General features: G+C 33.2%; 1 pseudogene; it reads left to right on the forward strand.

Annotated features, from left to right (window-relative positions):
* Positions 1 to 1077: 1077 nt before the first annotated feature.
* On the forward strand, positions 1078 to 1593 carry LOC149548266 (large ribosomal subunit protein uL18 pseudogene; annotated as a pseudogene).
* The last annotated feature ends 5783 nt before the right edge of the window (positions 1594 to 7376 follow it).

A 7376-nucleotide genomic window follows, 5' to 3' on the forward strand; every position in this document is an offset into this window, starting at 1 on the left:
TCAAATAGTAGTGAGCACTTACAATCCTCTTAAGACACGGCTAATGGCAGAATCTGTGAAAACTGTGAGTAATTTGATATCATGCACAGTGCGTAAAATAAAATCAGCATTATTATCATAGCATAACAAACATTTTTCATGGAGCTATTTCATGAGTTTTTGAGCACAACATGGCTTGCTTCCATTCAACCATCCACATGAAATTGTGGCCAATATATTCAATATTTCCATGTGTACTAAGAAAGTTAAATCTACATTATGAATGTCTAAGCACACAGATAAAAGTATTGTTCTAGATCCTTCTCATCTGGGAATGATTTCCTTGATAGAAGGAGAAAAGACTCAGAACATTTTGCAATACGTAAGTTAAAGAATGAATTTATAACTAGTTGATATGGTCTTCAAAATTAGGATAAAGAACGATTGTCGATTCTAATTGCTATAAGTCGACCTTTCAATCTTAATGAGGCAGTCATCGAATGGTTTCATATTCATGGTGGGGGAGACATTCAAACAAGTTGAAAGGGCAGCATCAACTGCATATGGAGTCTCCACGAGCTTCCTTGATCGAGTTCTCAAGACCATCAAGCCCGCAATGGATGCGACAATGCCATTGATTCAGCAGTTTGGGTAGCTACTCCAGTTGCATTGAATGTCAGTCAGAAAACCCGGTGCGAGGTATTGTATTGTTCAACTATGCTGGAGGCATGAACGATAAAGCCATTGTTGATGATTGGAGGATTAAAATCGTGACTCCTCTACTATATGTTGTTGTAATTCACCAAGGAAGGAGGCAGTTATTCTGGCATTTCGGCATTATATTCTTATACTAAGAACTACTGTGATGATTTTGACTCTTCTGGTTCCTTCGATGAGTATGAAGCACGGGTGGATCTCTAGACTTACTGCATGATGCCATTTAGGTGGTAAAAAATCAGAGATTCCAAAAATCTGTGGACATGCAGGCTCGGGAAAAGGATTTGATGTCTATTTTATCCAAAAATGTTTTAAGACGAGGTAAAAATGCTTTAGACAAGCCTAAGTTGCCGATGTCATTCATTTTGGGCAAATGTTAGTATGGAAATAGATGCCGCAAAAGAATTGGCCACGGGAGAAGATTATAGCGTGGAGCCAGGTGAATCAAGGAGGTCGTTCAGGACCCTGTTGGGCGTGGGTCTTGTAAGAAAAACTACTGGAAACTGAGTTTTTGGTGCTCTCGAGATGGGGGACTAAATATTCCTCATAGTGCTAAGCGCTGTTGGATGTGGCAAAGATGATAAAAGTTTGGATGTTGACATATACCGAAAATATATATTTGGAGGTCGTGTCTCTATATATATGTAGATGTTGAGGGAAGATGAACCAAGCAAGTATCAATCTCAGTTCAGCAAATACTTCGAGAAAGGAATAAAGCTTGAAGGTGTAGAAGAAACGTATAAAAAGGTACATGCTTCCATCAGGGCAGATCCATCTGTGAAACATACAGAGAAACACATTCCTAAGGAACAAAAGCATTACAATCTGAAGAAACTGACCTATGAGGAAAAGAAGGCTAAATTGATTGCTCACTTGAATTCTTTGAATATTGGTTAGAGATGAAGAGTTTTAGATTGAGAAGTTATTATCTTTGTGTCTTCTTTATTCCTACATCCATAGTGACTTTTCAAGTTCTCAGATTGGAAAAGTTTCTTTCTTTGTATTTTGTCACTTTGTATGCAAAGAAGAGGGAAGGTCATTGGTTCCTATGAGCTTGATGTAGTAGAAAATCTATAAATTCTATAAAGGAGCGGTGTGCCAGGGGGCTTCTTTTTGGCCAGATAGAGTCGGATAGCTGGAACAGAAGGAGGAGCGTTGTAGCTGTAATTACTTATCAAATTCTATTTCATGTTAGTATTTGCAGTTAAAGTAATTCTATTTACCTTCCATGTAGGATTCTTCTCCTATTCACCCTGTTCATTTGGACAGAAAGTATAATTGTGTGTGAAGCTGTGATTTTCACTTGAATTCCATTTCATGTCCGAGGTTGCAGTGACAGCAATTCTATTTGTCATTCACATATGATTCTGCTCCTGTTCTCCTTAGTATAATTTGCATGATTAGAGTAGATAGATTTAGGTTAGAAGATAAAATTCTGTGGTAATCTGTAATCAACATTCCATTGGGGATTGTAGGTTATCTGCTCATGTCCTTGCCTGAATTGTCTGTGCCTATAGACAATTTGGTTAAGTCTCATAAGAAGCAATCTGATGATAAATAAAAAAACATTCATTGCATATTCAGGGAGCTGTACCTATCAATTCAGAGGGTAGTGATGGATGACTCACACTGACCTAGTTGTTGGTGACATCCTTTTGTTCTCTCACCTTGGGTGCTGAATGAGTCAGAGATTACGAATCTAACGGGAGGACAAAACTGTTAACCAACAACTTGGTGAACATTAAAAATTTACTCAAGTAATACATCACTCATTTAACATTGACATTACTTGGTTAACACTAAACTTTAACTCTTCTTTTCTAGGTGCTTGGTGACAACTATAGTAACTTGGTTAATACTATATCTCTTCTTTCATCAACCAAACTATTATGAACTTCATCACAACATTACATGATTGTAAAACAATCAATCCAATATTATATTTTCATAGTCCAACTCAATCAAATACCCATTGAATACCAACACTTATCAACTCTTTCATCAACATACTTTTGTCAAATCCTTTTCATAAATCAAATCCTCTTCATCAATCAAAGGATATGGCACTCTACTAAATTAAAATATTGTATCACTAACTAAGGCTTGAAAACAATGGCAACATAACAACTTATATGACTCTTTTACATACAATAACAACATTATCAATTGGGGCTAATAGATGGTTGGGTATCTCAATTTTTTCACGGCATAGTACACAATTAAAATGTTATGCTATGTGAAGCTTAGTTATCAAGTCACTTGTAAGATTTTTTTTTTAAAGCCAAGTAGGAAAAACAACTAACTTTTGATAAAATTGCACTGTTACAATTAAAGGAAAATGCTCTACATATTGGTCTCATATTATCTCTACTCTAAAGTGTTGAGTAACCTTCCTTAATAGTATAATTACCATTTTTTTTAGTGACCATCTAAGTACATCCTTTGTATTAGACAAGAAGACTTCACTAAGAATATTTTCTTCAAATAGTTCCTTTGTGGTTTATCTAGGGGAAATAAGAGGGACCTTGCTATATAACTCTTTCTATGAAGATTTCAGTTGCAACTACACAGTGAATCAACTTATTATCCTATATATTTGTAAAGATATTTATTACGTCTTGAAACATTGATGTGTGAGCCAAAGGTGGGTTTCTATTGTATGAATCTATCCAAAACAATAATATAAATCCATTGTGTACTTCCAACATAATATAGTTTGAAACCAAATCATGAGATGACATCATAAAATTCCATCTTGTGGAACCTTTGGGAGGATCAGGAAAATATGTGTTGGATCTCCATTATCCAAATATTTTGCTACATGGTTTGACACCACTTTTTGTCCAGTTTTGCATACATTTGCCACACTACTTTACCCCAAATACTTTATTCCTTTTTCTTAAATCATTGAGGCCTACTCCCCCAATAACCTTGAACCTAGCCATGTCTTGCAAATATACATGAGGTATCTTTTTATCCTATGAAATATTACCTTTCCAAATAAATTCTTTGATTTTAAAAAAAAAAAATTGATGTATCACTATAATTGGGGCTTTAAGTACATCTACATAGTAATTGAGAATTGATGATAAAATTATTTTGATTAATCATATTCTATTAGATAATGAAGACCACCTAGATTTCCAAGCTAAAACTCTACCCTTAATTCTTTCAATAAAAAATGACCATCAGGTTGACTTATTTTTACCCATAAAAAAGAATGCCCAAATATGTTGACAATAATTGGTCCACTGAAAAACCCAATATATTTATAATTCTACTAGTAAGGGAAGCATTTGTATGAAATAAATAAATTTATGATTTTTGAGCATTTACCTTTTGTCTAGATGTTGAAGTGTACATGTCCAAAGTCCTTTTGATTTTCCTTGCCTCCTGATTAGTCGCCTTTCCAAATAACAGGGTGTCATTAGCAAATAATGAGTGTGTCACATAAATATCAGTCCCTTCCATTTAACCTCCATGTTATAATCCTTTCTCTCATTGATTCTTAATAGTTCTACTAAGAGCCTTAGCCATGATAAAAGAAAGGATCAGAGAAAAAGGGTTTCCTTATCTAAACCCTTGTGATGAAGGAAAAAAATCTAGCTAAAACTTCATTAATGATGATTGAAAACTAAGCTCCCATTATAGATTCCTTAACCCATTTACATCACTTTTTAAAAATAGCAAACTTTTTCAGAACTTTAAATAAATATCCCCAATTCACTTTATCATATGTCTTCATCATATCCAATTTTATAAAAGAAATGTGCATATTGGATAACATTGATGGAATGTAATACTCATGTGTAACTAATTCACCCTCTACCATTTCTCTCTTAGGCACAAAACCTCACAACTCTAATGAAATGATGCTAGGTATAAATTTATGCAATCTCAAATATATATCTTTTGTGAAAATTTTGTACATTATTTTACAAAGAAATTTTGGACAAAAATATATGCAGGCTTTAAGATCTCCAACCTTAGGGATCAATGGTATATTGGTGATATTAAAATTCCTCAACATATCTTTACCTTTCCTAGACTCTTGTAGTGCTAATAGTAAATCACATAAAGAACATCTCAATATTTCTAGTAGAAGAGAGATGTAAACCCATATGGGTTTGGAGCCTTATCTAGTGGAAAGTATATAGAGACATGTTTTAACTCATCCTTTATGAAGGGAGCCATTATTATTTTTTTATCTTGATCATAACCCAGATGTGAAATACTATGTAAAAGTTCATCTATCTATGACTGATCTAGGGTAGAAGGTGAATGGGGTCCAACAATGTTTTAAAAAACCTAACACTCATATTGAAATCCAATTGGATCTAAAATAGGATTACCTAATTCTACTTCATGAATAGAATGAAATGGTATTGAAAGATTTATTTTGTTTGGAAGAAACATCAAATAACATTATGTTCTTATCACCTTCCTTGAGCCATAATTCATGATACTTCTACCTCCAATACACTTCCTCCCTTTATGAAGATCTTCCCTTTAATTGTGTACCTCCTTCTATGAAAAAAAAGCCATCATTGTCTAAACCATGTTGTATAATACATTTATTGATCTCTTGTAGCTTAGTTTTGACATGATCTTTCTCTTAAAAAAAGTTCTTGAATACTCTTTCACTCTAGTCCTTAATTTGAGTTTTTACATTTTAAAGTTTACTATAAAATTGAAACATTTTAGCTCACTCTACTGTTAGAGCACTAACCCACCATTGATGAAGAAGAGGTAAAACATGTGGATAATGAAACCACATCCTTCTAAATTTAAAGGAAGTTTTCCAACCTTTTCAATCCAAAGATGAATTTGATTCAATAACCAAAGCTACTAAGAAATTATTTGAATCTACAAAATTAAAAATCTCTAACTTGTTGTTGACACTCTAAGTTCTCCATTGGAAAGATATAAGAAATCGGTCAAGCTTGTCTATAATTTGAATGAAACCCATTATTTTATTGGTCCATGTAACTGTTCTTGACTATATTACTATATCCCATAATGCATTATCTTCTACAAGTTCTAAATTTTTCTGTATTGTTTTGATCGAGGATGAATACCACCTCATTATTTTGTTGCATTGAGAATGACATTGAACTCTCTTCCAATAATTAAATTCAGATCTTGATGATTTTTGATGATTTAAGTTAAGGAATCCCACAATCTCTTTTTTTCAAGTGTTTGCATTGGGCCATATACATTGATGAGATAAAATTAACAAAAAATCTTTGTATCTTTAATAGCAGCTAATTAGCACATTTCCCTTAAAGTTAAGATTGTATAGTTTTGAGATTAAATAACACCCTCATTCTACTTGAAGCACCTTGTCCTTGCATATGCATATATTTCCAAGCATTCCACTTAACCATTATTTTTTCATAACATTCTTGTGATTATTTTTTTCTGCTATAATAGAATAATATCTACTTGGGAGGAATCAAGCTACCCTTTGATCCTAAGACATATCTCAAAGGCATTAATGCCTCTGACATTCCAAGATACAATCTTCTTGGGTGATAAAGAGAAACTCTTTTCATCCTTGTCATTCTTCTCACCGATGAGAATTTCTCATCAAGTATTATTTGAATTCCTTCTTGGAATTCTTCCCTTATTGTGGATATTTTTGGCGGTCTTCCTCTAGATTTAGGAGTTGTCTTTCCTATAGCTACCTCTGAGGGAATCTTTTATAATTGAAAAATCTTAGCATAATCAAATATTAACTTACTATCAGTTATGAAATGGTATATTGACTAGTTCCATTTCAGTGGTCTCTAAATCTCCCTTCTTGGATAATTGATACTCCAAATCATTGACCCTCTTGAATATTTATAGATTGAATGGGAGTATTGTCATGAATTGGCTCCACCAGAGAGATATTAGGATCCTGCACATTCTTGTCCTAGCTAGGAAATCATGTCACCTCTCTTGCTAGATTAAGGTGTGAGTTCATGTCGAATCCTACTATTACATCCATGGTTGGGTGACCATAATCATCAAAATAACATACCTCTTCATTAGCAAATTCGTGTATCATGGTGGTTGTTAATCCACTCAAGATTTCATTTCCTATAGTATTCAATTATGCCTTTGAAATTTTTGGTTGGAATGTACTTTTGAAATTTGAATAGGGGAGATGTGAAACATTATAGAATGAACCAATGCATCCATGCACTTAAGACCCTCATGACTATGTTGGTGTGAACTAAGTTGTGTTAGTAATAATAAATTATTTTTTCCTTTGAACCCCAAATCATTAGAAGCCCCAAAAATTCTCAATATAAAATGTAGTCTACATATAATTGCTTGTACTTTAAAATATATATATTCCCCCTAATAAAAAATTTCCAGTTAATTTATATCTTTTGAGCTATCATTGTATATTTTATTTAGCAATAATGAATTCCCATTCTGTATGACACATATAACCCCCATTTTTTGCCTATGTCAACAACATATAATCAAATCAATCTATAAATCTTTGTAAACCTAAATCTCCCCTTGAATGATATCTTGAGATTGTGAGTTGAAGTGACCATGTACATCTAAAAATATTTGAATAGTTTTCTCCTCCTGAAAAATGATGATCTTCTCCCAAGAGCCCAAACTTAAATGATTATAATTTGATTTGGTAACTATTTTATCTCACTAACAAGGAAACACAA

The sequence above is a fragment of the Cupressus sempervirens genome, chromosome 7 (assembly GCF_028749045.1).
Source record: "Cupressus sempervirens isolate cs-2001-9-10 chromosome 7, ASM2874904v1, whole genome shotgun sequence".
NCBI lineage: Eukaryota > Viridiplantae > Streptophyta > Pinopsida > Cupressales > Cupressaceae > Cupressus > Cupressus sempervirens.